Source organism: Pongo abelii, chromosome 16, assembly GCF_028885655.2.
Source record: "Pongo abelii isolate AG06213 chromosome 16, NHGRI_mPonAbe1-v2.0_pri, whole genome shotgun sequence".
Taxonomy (NCBI): domain Eukaryota; kingdom Metazoa; phylum Chordata; class Mammalia; order Primates; family Hominidae; genus Pongo; species Pongo abelii.
Window position 1 is genome coordinate 17650821 of NC_072001.2, and position 15207 is coordinate 17666027.

General features: G+C 41.2%; 1 protein-coding gene across 4 annotated transcripts in view; it reads right to left on the reverse strand.

Moving 5' to 3' along the window:
- Window positions 1–15207, reverse strand: part of LOC129050282 (zinc finger protein 705A-like) — a 63823-nt gene that overhangs the window by 42691 nt on the left and 5925 nt on the right. For 2 of the 4 annotated variants that reach the window (XM_054532136.2, XM_054532138.2), the window contains exons 2-3: window positions 12229–12345; window positions 572–614 (exon numbers count right to left, since the gene is read on the reverse strand). The gene's annotated coding sequence lies outside the window, so the exon portion shown is untranslated. The remainder of the gene's footprint in view (window positions 1–571; window positions 615–12228; window positions 12346–15207) is intronic. The other 2 variants (XM_054532135.1, XM_054532137.2) reach the window with 1 other exon arrangement.

Consider the following 15207-nt stretch of genomic DNA (forward strand, 5'->3'; position numbering starts at 1 on the left):
CCGAGGCTGAGGCAGGAAAATTACTTGAACCCAGGAGGGGGAGGTTGCAGTGAGGCAAAATCACACCACTGCACTCCAGCCTGGGCAACAGAGTGAGACTATGTCTCAAAAAAGAAAAAAATCTATTGGGGAACTTCATAAAAACTCTTTAATCAACTAAAAGTTTAAGGAGTAAGTGAGGTAACAGAATAATATATGGTATGATTACAGTACTAATATGTATAGAAACATCTATGTTATGAATGTGCCAGATAAAGATTTAAAAAAAATATTAGAACATCTGAATTTCACTACAAGATTATTTTCACCCATCATGAACAGTGAAAAAAAGGAAATATGTCAATGATTCTCCACAGTTGTTTAGGTCATTTCAAAAAGAGATTTAAACAAAGAGAAGAAACAATAATAAGGAATCCTTGAACAAGGTAGGGACACCCATGGGGAAATATATCTACCAAAAGAATAATCTCCTTTAAGCCTCTGAAATAATGAACTCACAGTCCTTGACGTTCTGACATCACTGCCCACAGAACACACAAAGAATTTCAAAAGTACCGAAGCGGCTGCTCACCTCTTTTCCCTGAAGTTTCCTTGAAGTTGTTTCAGCTTTTAACCTGCAGCAAAATATCACATAGAAAATAAATCAGATCAGAGAATGCTCTAAATTAATAAAAAATACAGCACAGGATTGGTTCCACTATAATTTCTTATCATACAGGCATCTCAGCCCTCTACTCCTTGCTACAAACATCAGCATTGCTTGATCTCATCACCTTCGTCATTTCATTTATAAATTTGTTTCCTCCTTGAATTCTTTACTCTGAAAATAGCCAATTTCCTCTCTACCAAGCCATCCAAGTGACACAGTAGTTGTATCTTGAATGGGAAATGCTAAAGTTGTGGTCTATCAATAAAGATTTTATGAAAATACACTGTGATGTGAAAAATGAAAGACACATGATAGTGGTACTGTGAGATAATTGAGGAGTCCACCAGTTGGGCCTGCTCTGAATGTGTTATTTATCCGGTTGCAATAGAACAGATGGCCATTCATTCAGCCACACCTCAGCATCTCAGATACTTGTGCTTATCCTTGATCCAGACAAGTCTACTACCAATGAGTAAACATTCCTCACACCACACTGATGCTCCTAACAGTGTATCTCCTGCATTCAGCTTTATAGCAGAAAGCAGCACAGGCAGATGTCTGACTTGACTTTAGTGAAACTGGCTTTCACGACAGCTTCAGAAGCTTCTCAGAACCCTTTGGTCTAAGCAAAATGTGAAGTGATATTTCAGTGGGATGGCTGCCAATGCTGATATATCTACTGAATATGATAGAAATAAAAAGTCAGGAGTTAACTGTGAACTTGGATTATATCATTTAAAAGATTATGAAAGTATGTTAGGATCTATTTGACAGCAGCATACAACATGATATTCCTTCCACCTGACAGATGTATATTCCTTATCCAGGGTAGAAGACTAGCATACAAATGTCACTATATTGTGACAAAGTAGAAATAAGACAACTAAACACAGGAGGAGGAAAGAAAAACAGGAAAACCGAAAGCACGTTGCATGAGCAATAGGGGAGTGTTGAAGAACGTCGCCTAAACCGATAAATCATAAGTTAAAGATTAACTAGGAAAACACAGAACTAACAGAATTAAGAGAGGTACAAAAGTAAACACTCCGACAAAAATAAAAACTCTCCTAAGTATGAATAAATAAATAGGCAAGCAAAGACTACAATGTGACAAAACAGCGTATCAAATATAAAGAAAATACAAACAAAATAAATATCAGTCATGGCTACACACACACACACACACACACACACACACGTGAGTGGACTCCACACACCCACTAGAAGAAAAATATTTTCAGCAGGCTCACAAAATTAAACATAATATGTTTTCTATGAGAGATGCATCTAAACAAATGGATTCTAAAAGACTGAAAATAAAGGGATGGGCGAAAGTATATCAGGCATATGAAAACAAAAAGAGATAGGAGTAATCTTTTTTTTATGCCAATCACATGCAAGAGTAGTGATTCTTATATTACACAATGTATTCAAGTCCCACAGTGTTAACCAAGACAAAGAAGGCCACGTTTTTTATGCTAAAAGATATAATACACATGAAGATTTGACCCTTATGGAGACTTATATACCAAATAACATAATAACCACCTTTATGAATAAAAAACTACATGAGATGTATGAGATGTAAGGAGACCAGACATAGATGATCCCATAATAGAAAACTATAATACACCATTATCAGAAAAAGACAGATCAAGTGGGCAAAAATGGCAACATAAAAATAGTGTAGATTTTATGGCTATATATTAAACTTGACAGATAATAGAAGATATGTATTGTTCTTAAGTGCCCATGGCATAGTCAGAAAAACTGATTATATATTAGGTTGGAAAGAAAAATTAGTAACTCAAGAAATATTAAAAACTGCACTATCTGATCACAATGCAAAAAAATAGACTTTACTAACAATAACATAAAGGCTCTTTCACCAAGAAATTTTAAAAATATCCTATTAACTCCTGAGTAAAAGGAAAAATATAAACAGAAAATACATATGTTTAAATACGTAAATACATATTTTGTATGTAAATGTTTTTGTATGCAAATATATATTTACATATATTTTAAAATATACAACATATGAGAATCTGTAATATGCATTTAAAGGCAGTTCTAGAGGAAAATTCATTGCACTAAATGTTTTTGTTATTTTTAAAAATGAAAAAGTAGATGAATGAAAGAATTCAATTTTCATCTTAAAACACTAAAAAAGAGCAAAAATAAAAGAAAGTACAAGAAAGAAAGGAATAAGGATCAAAGCAGAAATCAATGAAGATAATATTTTAAAAACCATAGATGTAATTAATAATTGAGAAGCCTGTGGTTTTTAAAAAATATTAACTACATAGGCACTCTACTAGCGAACTTTATCAAAAAAAGGAGAAAACACATATATACAAAATAATGCTTCATAAGCACTTGAACATAATGTGCATTCTGCTATTGTTGGGTGTTGCGTTCTACATATGCCAGTGGAGTCAAGTTGGTTAATAGTGTTCTTACATCCACCGTTACTGATTATCTTATCCATGTTCAATCACGTACTAAGAAAGGAGCATTGAAATTTCAAGCTATAGTTGGGAATGGTCAAATTTTTCATTTCATTTCAAAAGCCTATGTTGGAAACGTAACCCTCAATGCAACAGTGTTTAATAAAGCAACATTTAAAAGGTGATTAGGCTGTGAGAGCTCTGCCCTCATCAATGGATTAATGCTGTTATTTCAGGGGTGGGTTCCTATAAAAGAAGATATTTGTCCCATCCATATCCTCTCTTTGCCCTTCTACCATAGGATGACACAGTGAGAAGGCCCTCATCATATGCCAGCCCCTTGATCCTTCCAGCCTCCAGAAATGTGAGCCAATAAATTTCCACCATTACAAATACCCAGTCTGCAGTATTCTGTTACATCAGAGCAAAATGGACTGACACAGAAAACTGGTAACATAAATGCAGTATCTTTTGTATCTAGATATCCAGTTGTCCTAGCAACATTTGTTGAAAAAACTGTTCTTTCCCATCACAGAGAGGACAATGCCCAGATAACATGCCTTCTCGGAGTGCAGGAATCATAAGGTTTGAAAGCCGGTGCAGGAATCCAGGATGCTAATGCCCCTATTTCAATATGAGGGAAGTCTAGGTCTCACGCTGTGTGAATCAAAAGCATTGTTCAAATCTTGTCGACTAAAAGTAATTGGTTAAGTAAACAGCAATATCCATAGTGATCTGGGAATACACCACTCAGTAGAACTCAAGAATGGGCAGGTCAACTTGGTATTTTTCAGGATTTGAGTCTCTGATATGGGTGAAATGAGATAGAACACTTCGCCACTGATTTTAAAGACTTCAGAAAGGTTAGAAATCTTTTGTAAACCAGCACAGTGATCAAATACATCATAGAAAAAAAAAAGCTGCATTTTATTTGGGGAAAGAGATATTAAACCTGGAGATTTTATCCAGCCTGGGAATCTCTGCCTTTTAATTTACATATTTACTCTATTCACATGTAATTTTATTATTGATATAGTGGAGTTTATTATGTCATTCTTCTTCTTCTCCTGTATGTCTCATGTGTTTTTGTTCCTCTATTCCTCTTTACTTCTTTCTTTTTCATTAACTAATTATTTTATAATGTAGCATTTAAACTTCCTTAATAATTTTTTTCACCATGTTTTTTGAATTTTTTTCAGTGGTTGCTCTAGGGTTTACTGCATATATCTTAACTCACCCAAATAAGTTTCTAATTTACACTAGCTTAATTTCAGTCTTATACAGAAATGTTACACCTATATAGCTCTATTCCCTTTTTGCCATCTATTGTGGTATTATTATACATATTACCTTTATTGATGCTATAAGCCAAGAAAGACATTATAATAAATATTAATCTACCATCTGTAGTCATTTCCTTAGTCCTGTATTGCTTTGCATCCACCTATCTTCTTTGGCAAATATATTACACTTTTATATGTTATAGACCCCAAAATACATTATATACATATTATTTTATAGAATTTATTTTAAAATCACTTAAGAGAAAATTACATTTCTACTGTCTTTTATATTTATATAATTACCTTTACAAGCATTTTACTTCTTTATATTGATTTGAATAACTACCTAGGCTCACTTGCTTTCAGCTTGAATAACTTCTTTTTTTTTTTTTTTTTTTTTTTTTTCTTTTATTATTATTATTATTATTATTATTATACTTTAGGTTTTATGGTACATGTGCGCAATGTGCAGGTAAGTTACATATGTATACATGTGCCATACTGGTGCGCTGCACCCACCAACTCGTCAGCTAGCATTAGGTATATCTCCCAATGCTATCCCTCCCCCCTCCCCCCACCCCACAACAGTCCCCAGAGTGTGATGTTCCCCTTCCTGTGTCCATGTGTTCTCATTGTTCAATTCCCACCTATGAGTGAGAATATGCGGTGTTTGGTTTTTTGTTCTTGCGATAGTTTACTGAGAATGATGATTTCCAATTTCATCCATGTCCCTACAAAGGACGTGAACTCATCATTTTTTATGGCTGCATAGTATTCCATGGTGTATATGTGCCACATTTTCTTAATCCAGTCTATCATTGTTGGACATTTGGGTTGGTTCCAAGTCTTTGCTATTGTGAATAATGCCGCAATAAACATACGTGTGCATGTGTCTTTATAGCAGCATGATTTATAGTCCTTTGGGTATATACCCAGTAATGGGATGGCTGGGTCGAATGGAATTTCTAGTTCTAGATCCCTGAGGAATCGCCACACTGACTTCCACAAGGGTTGAACTAGTTTACAGTCCCACCAACAGTGTAAAAGTGTTCCTATTTCTCCACATCCTCTCCAGCACCTGTTGTTTCCTGACTTTTTAATGATTGCCATTCTAACTGGTGTGAGATGGTATCTCATTGTGGTTTTGATTTGCATTTCTCTGATGGCCAGTGATGTTGAGCATTTTTTCATGTGTTTTTTGGCTGCATAAATGTCTTCTTTTGAGAAGTGTCTGTTCATGTCCTTCGCCCACTTTTTGATGGGGTTGTTTGTTTTTTTCTTGTAAATTTGTTGGAGTTCATTGTAGATTCTGGATATTAGCCCTTTGTCAGATGAGTAGGTTGCAAAAATTTTCTCCCATTTTGTAGGTTGCCTGTTCACTCTGATGGTAGTTTCTTTTGCTGTGCAGAAGCTCTTTAGTTTAATTAGATCCCATTTGTCAATTTTGGCTTTTGTTGCCATTGCTTTTGGTGTTTTAGACATGAAGTCCTTGCCCATGCCTATGTCCTGAATGGTAATGCCTAGGTTTTCTTCTAGGGTTTTTATGGTTTCAGGTCTAACGTTTAAGTCTTTAATCCATCTTGAATTGATTTTTGTATAAGGTGTAAGGAAGGGATCCAGTTTCAGCTTTCTACATATGGCTAGCCAGTTTTCCCAGCACCATTTATTAAATAGGGAATCCTTTCCCCATTTCTTGTTTTTGTCAGGTTTGTCAAAGATCAGATACTTGTAGATATGTGGCATTATTTCTGAGGGCTCTGTTCTGTTCCATTGATCTATATCTCTGTTTTGGTACCAGTACCATGCTGTTTTGGTTACTGTAGCCTTGTAGTATAGTTTGAAGTCAGGTAGTGTGATGCCTCCAGCTTTGTTCTTTTGGCTTAGGATTGACTTGGCGATGCGGGCTCTTTTTTGGTTCCATATGAACTTTAAAGTAGTTTTTTCCAGTTCTGTGAAGAAAGTCATTGGTAGCTTGATGGGGATGGCATTGAATCTGTAAATTACCTTGGGAAGGATGGCCATTTTCATGATATTGATTCTTCCTACCCATGAGCATGGAATGTTCTTCCATTTGTTTGTATCCTCTTTTATTTCCTTGAGCAGTGGTTTGTAGTTCTCCTTGAAGAGGTCTTTCACATCCCTTGTAAGTTGGATTCCTAGGTATTTTATTCTCTTTGAAGCAATTGTGAATGGGAGTTCACTCATGATTTGGCTCTCTGTTTGCCTGTTATTGATGTATAAGAATGCTTGTGATTTTTGCACATTGATTTTGTATCCTGAGACTTTGCTGAAGTTGCTTATCAGCTTAAGGAGATTTTGGGCTGAGACAATGGGGTTTTCTAGATATACAATCATGTCATCTGCAAACAGGGACAATTTGACTTCCTCTTTTCCTAATTGAATACCCTTGATTTCCTTCTCCTGCCTAATTGCCCTGGCCAGAACTTCCAACACTATGTTGAATAGAAGTGGTGAGAGAGGGCATCCCTGTCTTGTGCCAGTTTTCAAAGGGAATGCTTCCAGTTTTTGCCCATTCAGTATGATATTGGCTGTGGGTTTGTCATAAATAGCTCTTATTATTTTGAGATACGTCCCATCAATTCCTAATTTATTGAGAGTTTTTAGCATGAAGGGTTGTTGAATTTTGTCAAAGGCCTTTTCTGCATCTATTGAGATAATCATGTGGTTTTTGTCTTTGGTTCTGTTTATATGCTGGATTACATTTATTGATTTGCGTATATTGAACCAGCCCTGCATCCCAGGGATGAAGCCCACTTGATCATGGTGGATAAGCTTTTTGATGTGCTGCTGGATTCTGTTTGCCAGTATTTTATTGAGGATTTTTGCATCAATGTTCATCAAGGATATTGGTCTAAAATTCTCTTTTTTGGTTGTGTCTCTGCCAGGCTTTGGTATCAGGATGATGCTGGCCTCATAAAATGAGTTAGGGAGGCTTCCCTCTTTTTCTATTGATTGGAATAGTTTCAGAAGGAATGGTACCAGCTCCTCCTTGTACCTCTGGTAGAATTCGGCTGTGAATCCATCTGGACCTGGACTTTTTTTGGTTGGTAAGCTATTGATTATTGCCACAATTTCAGCTCCTGTTATTGGTCTATTCAGAGATTCAACTTCTTCCTGGTTTAATCTTGGGAGGGTGTATGTGTTGAGGACTTTATCCATTTCTTCTAGATTTTCTAGTTTATTTGCATAGAGGTGTTTGTAATATTCTCTGATGGTAGTTTGTATTTCTGTGGGATCGGTGGTGATATCCCCTTTATCATTTTTTATTGCATCTATTTGATTCTTCTCTCTTTTTTTCTTTATTAATCTTGCTAGCGGTCTATCAATTTTGTTGATCCTTTCAAAAAACCAGCTCCTGGATTCATTGATTTTTTGAAGGGTTTTTTGTGTCTCTATTTCCTTCAGTTCTGCTCTGATTTTAGTTATTTCTTGCCTTCTGCTAGCTTTTGAATGTGTTTGCTCTTGCTTTTCTAGTTCTTTTAATTGTGATGTTAGGGTGTCAATTTTGGATCTTTCCTGCTTTCTCTTGTGGGCATTTAGTGCTATAAATTTCCCTCTACACACTGCTTTGAATGCATCCCAGAGATTCTGGTATGTTGTGTCTTGGTTCTCGTTGGTTTCAAAGAACATCTTTATTTCTGCCTTCATTTCGTTATGTACCCAGTAGTCATTCAGGAGCAGGTTGTTCAGTTTCCACGTAGTTGAGCGGTTTTGAGTGAGATTCTTAATCCTGAGTTCTAGCTTGATTGCACTGTGATCTGAGAGACAGTTTGTTACAATTTCTGTTCTTTTACATTTATTGAGGAGAGCTTTACTTCCAAGTATATGGTCAATTTTGGAATAGGTGAGGTGTGGTGCTGAAAAAAATGTATATTCTGTTGATTTGGGGTGGAGAGTTCTGTAGATGTCTATTAGGTCCGCTTGGTGCAGAGCTGAGTTCAATTCCTGGGTATCCTTGTTGACTTTCTGTCTCGTTGATCTGTCTAATGTTGATAGTGGGGTGTTAAAGTCTCCCATTATTAATGTGTGGGAGTCTAAGTCTCTTTGTAGGTCACTCAGGACTTGCTTTATGAATCTGGGTGCTCCTGTATTGGGTGCATATATATTTAGGATAGTTAGCTCTTCTTGTTGAATTAATCCCTTTACCATTATGTAATGGCCTTCTTTGTCTCTTTTGATCTTTGTTGGTTTAAAGTCTGTTTTCTCAGAGACTAGGATTGCAACCCCTGCCTTTTTTTGTTTTCCATTTGCTTGGTAGATCTTCCTCCATCCTTTTATTTTGAGCCTATGTGTGTCTCTGCACGTGAGATGGGTTTCCTGAATACAGCACACTGATGGGTCTTGAGTCTTTATCCAGTTTGCCAGTCTGTGTCTTTTAATTGGAGCATTTAGTCCATTTACATTTAAAGTTAATATTGTTATGTGTGAATTTGATCCTGTCATTATGATGTTAGCTGGATATTTTGCTCGTTAGTTGATGCAGTCTCTTCCTAGTCTCGATGTTCTTTACATTTCGGTATGATTTTGCAGTGGCTGGTACCGGTTGTGCCTTTCCATGTTTAGCGATTCCTTCAGGAGCTCTTTTAGGGCAGGCCTGGTGGTGACAAAATCTCTCAGCATTTGCTTGTCTGTAAAGTATTTTATTTCTCCTTCACTTATGAAGCTTAGTTTGGCAGGATATGAAATTCTGGGTTGAAAATTCTTTTCTTTAAGAATGTTGAATATTGGCCCCCACTCTCTTCTGGCTTGTAGGGTTTCTGCCGAGAGATCCGCTGTTAGTCTGATGGGCTTCCCTTTGATGGTAACCCGACCTTTCTCTCTGGCTGCCCTTAACATTTTTTCCTTCATTTCAACTTTGGTGAATCTGACAATTATGTGTCTTGGAGTTGCTCTTCTCGAGGAGTATCTTTGTGGCGTTCTCTGTATTTCCTGAATCTGAATGTTGGCCTGCCTTGCTAGATTGGGGAAGTTCTCCTGGATAATATCCTGCAGAGTGTTTTCCAACTTGTTTCCATTCTCCCCGTCACTTTCAGGTACACCAATCAGACGTAGATTTGGTCTTTTCACATAGTCCCACATTTCTTGGAGGCTTTGCTCGTTTCTTTTTATTCTTTTTTCTCTAAACTTCCCTTCTCGCTTCATTTCATTCATTTCATCTTCCAGGGCTGATACCCTTTCTTCCATTTGATCGCATCGGCTCCTGAGGCTTCTGCATTCTTCACGTAGTTCTCGAGCCTTGGTTTTCAGCTCCATCAGCTCCTTTAAGCACTTCTCTGTATTGGTTATTCTAGTTATACATTCTTCTAAATTTTTTTCAAAGTTTTCAACTTCTTTGCCTTTGGTTTGAATATCCTCCCGTAGCTCGGAGTAATTTGATCGTCTGAAGCCTTCTTCTCTCAGCTCGTCAAAGTCATTCTCCGTCCAGCTTTGTTCCGTTGCTGGTGAGGAACTGCGTTCCTTTGGAGGAGGAGAGGTACTCTGGTTTTTAGAGTTTCCAGTTTTTCTGCTCTGTTTTTTCCCCATCTTTGTGGTTTTATCTACTTTTGGTCTTTGATGATGGTGATGTACAGATGGGTTTTTGGTGTGGATGTCCTTTCTGTTAGCTTTCCTTCTAACAGACAGAACCCTCAGCTGCAGGTCTGTTGGAGTACCTGGCCGGCCGTGTGAGGTGTCAGTCTGCCCCTGCTGGGGGGTGCCTCCCAGTTAGGCTGCTCGGGGGTCGGGGTCAGGGACCCGCTTGAGGAGGCAGTCAGCCCGTTCTCAGATCTCCAGCTGCGTGCTGGGAGAACCACTGCTCTCCTCAAAGCTGTCAGACAGGGACATTTAAGTCTGCAGAGGTTACTGCTGTCTTTTTGTTTGTCTGTGTCCTGCCCCCAGAGGTGGAGCCTACAGAGGCAGGCAGGCCTCCTTGAGCTGTGGTGGGCTCCACCCAGTTCAAGCTTCCAGGCTGCTTTGTTTACCTAAGCGAGCCTGGGCAATGGCGGGCGCCCCTCCCCCAGCCTCGCTGCCGACTTGCTGTTTGATCTCAGACTGCTGTGCTAGCAATCAGCGAGACTCCGTGGGCGTAGGACCCTCTGAGCCAGGTGCGGGCTATACTCTCCTGGGGCACCGTTTCCTAAGCCCGTCGGAAAAGCACAGTATTCGGGTGGGAGTGGCCCGATTTTCCAGGTGCAGTCTGTCACCCCTGGAAGGGGAACTCCCTGACCCCTTGCGCTTCCCGAGTGAGGCAATGCCTCGCCCCTGCTTCGGCTGGCGCACGGTGCGCTCACCCACTGACCTGCGCTCACTGTCTGGCACTCCCTAGTGAGATGAACACGGTACCTCAGATGGAAATGCAGAAATCACCCGTCTTCTGCGTCGCTCGCGCTGGGAGCCGTAGACCGGAGCTGTTCCTATTCGGCCATCTTGGCTCCTCCCCCTTGAATAACTTCTTTAAGTATTTAGAGAATTCTTTTCAGGGGGTTTTGAGAGCAGTAGATTCTCCAACTTTTTTTTTTTTTTAATTGAGGAAGTCTTTATTTTGCCTTCATTTTTGAAACACAGCTTTGCCAGGTACAGAATTCTTAGATGACAGGTTCTTTTTTCTTTGAGCATTTTTAATATGTTATCCTTTTGCTTCTGGCCTCCATTGCTTCTGCTGAAGTCAGCTGTTAATCTTCCTGGGGTTCCCTTGTAAATAACAAATCATTTTTCTCACACTGCTTTCAAGACTTTCTTCTTGTTTTTGACTTTCAGAAATCTTACTGTGATGTTTCCATTCGTCAATCTCTGCATTTATTCATTGGAATTCATTGAGCTTCCTGGATATGTAGGTTATTGTTTTTCCACAAATATGGGAAGTTTTCAGCCATTATTTCTTTGAATATTTTTTCTGATCGTTTGTGTCTCCCCTGCCTGTCTGGTACTCCCATATGTGTATGCTGGTATGCTTAATGATGTTCCACATTCTCTGAGACTCTGTTTGTTTTTCTTTATTCTTTATGTTTTCTGTTCTTTTGAACATAATCTCTATTGTTCTATCTTCAAGTTTACTTCTTGTTTCTTCTGCCAGTTCAAACCTACTATTGAGCCCTTCTAATAAATTTTAAAATTTTAGTTATTGTACTTTTGAACTCCAGAATTTTCATTTGGTTCTTTTTAATAATTTCTATCTTTTTATTGGTATTCACTGTTTTGTGTGACATTGTCATCATACCTTCCTTTACTTTTTTTTTTTTTTTGAGACAGAATCTCACTTTGTCACCCTTGCTGGAGTGCAGTGGTGTGACCTCAGCTCACTGCAGCCTCTGCTTCCTGGGTTCAAGTGATTCTTGTGCCTCAGCCTCCTGAGTAGCTGGGACTACAAGTGTGAGAAACCATGCCCAGCTAATTTTTCTATTTTTAGTAGAGACAGGGTCTCGCCACGTTGGCCAGGCTGGTCTGGAACTCCAGCCAGTGAATAGTGCTGCTATGAACATTCACGTACATGTATTCATTTGAACATTTGTATTCAATTCCTTCGAGTGTGTACTTTGGGGCAGAATTGTTGGGTTATATGGTCATTTTATCTTTAACTTTTTGAGGAACTGCCAAAATATTTTCCACTAAATCAGGAGGAAAGAATTGACAAGTGGTCTTCTAGAAGCTAATAGAAACAGGTGAGAGACACTATATCCCAAATATATTTCTTTATCTTAAGCTCAAACTAGAATACCCCAGAAAAGATATGGGCCAGCAAGTCTAGTTTTCATGTCGTCTCATGTCCTCAAGACAACATAAGGTCTCATTGTTGAAACAAGCCATGGAACTGCACAATCATATATTCACTTTGTCTGAAAACACCTACCAGAGTGGCATCCTTAAATCTTGGTTGAAAGTTCACAGGAGACCAAACAGATATCTGGGTGTGTCAGCTGTGCTGGTGCCAACAAGCCAAAGAGTACTCTTCCTCAATCATCCCTATCTAAGGGGAGGAGGATAAGACCGTAGATCAAGATGACAGATATTAGTTCCTGCATATATGGCTTATGCATGCTATTTCTTAACGAAGAGATATGATTAGTACTGGAAAAAGTGATCCATTAGATAGGCTATAGGCCATCTATTCATCAAACAGAATAAACACTAACTATACAGTTCTCTTGAATTTGGATAATATCTCAGGTAGTTTAATGCAGAAATAAGACCTTCAATTGCTCACTCTTGTTTACATATTCAAGGAAGCCATCTTGAATTTGGATAATATCTCAGGTAGTTTAATGCAGAAATAAGACCTTCAATTGATCACTCTTGTTTACATATTCAAGGAAGCCATATCAATAACAATTGGCATGAACATGTTGCTTGCACTCCATCATATAATGATCATACTGGAGCCAGGTGAAACTCAGATTTTAGAAAACAGACATCATACTACTGATACTTGTATTTAATTTAATGAATGATGGGATATGTATATATCAGAATTAGAACATGTAGCCATAATGCCATAGTCTTTATGTTGTGAGTCATCATCAATAAACCACAAACATTGTAAAAACATAGCAACCTGACATACATAAATTAGAAGTTAATATGTTAACTTTTTTTTTGAGTATTGTATATTTTATTTTCATGAAAAATGTATAATAAACCACCATGTAACTCCCTGTCTCTGTGGCCGGGCATGCCCTGGACATTTCATAGAAATGGGATCACACACGGCATGTCCTCTGTGTCTGGCGTGTCTCATTGAGCCTGGCGTCCTCAAGGTGCGTCCACGCCGTGGCCTGAGTCAGAGCTTCTTCCTTTTCGTGGCTGGGTTGTGTTCCAGTGCACGGAGGGCCACGCTATGTCTCCTCTGCTGACGGCCATCTGGGCTGTGGCCACCGTCTGGCTGCTGGAGTCTGCGGCTGTGTTTGCACACGGGCTTCTGCGCGGCCATGGGTTTCCACTCCACCTGGGTACGTAGCTGGGAGTGGTCTTGCTGGGTCGGATGGGAGCTCTGTGTGTGTCTTTGAGGAGCCTCCAGGCCATCTCCACAGTGGCTGTACCGAGTCATCCTCCACCTGCCGCTCCCAGGGATCTGAGTCCTACACACCCACCCCAGCGCTTCTGTGAGCTTTTGTTTTTGTTTTGAGACAGAGTCTGGCTCTGTCGCCCAGGCTGGAGCACAGTAGTACGATCTCAGCTCACTGTAACTTATCTCCCAGGCTCAAGCAATCCTCTTGCCTCAGCCTCCTGAGTAGCTGGGACCACAGGAGACCCCCATGTCTGGCTAATTTTTTTTTTTTTTTTTGGTAGAGATGGGATCTTGCTATGTTGCCTAGGCTGGTCTCAAACTCCTGGGCTCAAACAATCCTCCCTCCTCGGCCTCCCAAAGTGCTGGGATTATAGATGTGAGCTGTGGTGACCCCACTTCTGTGTTTCTGGGCACAGCCATGCTGCGGGTGTGCTTTTCTTGTTGTTGTTGTTGACAGAGTCTCACTCTTTTGCCCAGGCTGGAGTGCAGTGGCATGATCTTGGCTCACTGCAACCTCTGCCTCCCAGGTTCATGCAATTCTCTGCTTCAGCCTCCCGAGTAGCTGGGACTACAGGCACCCGCCACCACATCTGGCTAATTTTTGTATTTTTAGCAGACACGGGGTTTCACCATCTTGGCCAGGATGGTCTTGAACTCCTGACCCCAGGTGATCCGCCTGCCTCGGCCTCCCAAAGTGTTGGGATTACAGGCGTGAGCCACCGCGCCTGGCCGGGGTGTGCTTTTAATTCGCATTTTTTGGCTGACTCCTGGTTTATTTTTGGATGCGAGTTTTCTCCACTGGACTGGGTCGGGGTGCAGTGCTGTGTTGATGCTGGACACGAGGGAGGTGGCCGGAGACACTGATGTGGCCGAGTGGCCGTGGCTGAAGAAGGGACGGCAGTCGGTGCCCCTCACCCCTGCTTAGCAGCCAGCGGATTTCTGGAGCTACCGACCCTCCTTACTGCCCAAGCATCCAGAAACACCCACGCATGGCTAACCTAGTTTCTCTAAACCAGACCCATATTAAAATTTAACTTCCTTCCTGGGCGTTTTGGGGGAGGAATCTCCTCATGTGCCCTGGGTGAGGGATCTGTGAGAGGTAGTCCCCCACCCCCCACCGCAGCTCATCTCTCTTCCAGCACAGGGACTGGGCGCCGTGCCGCTTCGCGGGCACCCCCTAGTTCCAGACAGCACCTCCACGCCTCAACACTGGGGCCCCTCCCAGGCTCCACTGTCCTGGGATCCCCCACTGAGGCCCCGCTCCTGGGACCACCCACCAGCAGGGCCTTCTGGAGAAACGGACAGCAATGGCCTGGAGCATAGGCTGCTGGGCCCTGCCTGCGAGGCTCCTCAGCATGGGCTGGACTCGGGGTGACGCACGCACCCCAGCCAGGAGGGATACCTGAGGCAGCTCCACCCAACGCCTCTGTGTGGGGGAACAAGCAGCAGCTCTGACCGCTGAGCCGGGCTCAAGTCCTCCACCCGCCACCGCCAGGTTCTGGCCACAGGGACCGCCCCATGCACGCCCCTCCACAGCAACGAGAGCCACGGGAACAGCCCCCCGACAGCGAGAATGCCACAACCGCGACTGCCGGGGCTGGAGTCACACTGGGCTGTCCCGGTCACAGCCCGTCCATCCATCTGTCCTTCCACTGCAGCTGCCAACGGGACGGACAGGGGGACTTCCGCAGAGGACCACCGTGGGGGGGGGGCGACGCATCCACAGGAGAGAAAACTGGAGCCCGGCGCCTCTCCTCTGCCCACGCCCCGCCGCACACCTGGATGAGCCACCAGCACGGGGACATTCTCCTTCTTCTGGAAACG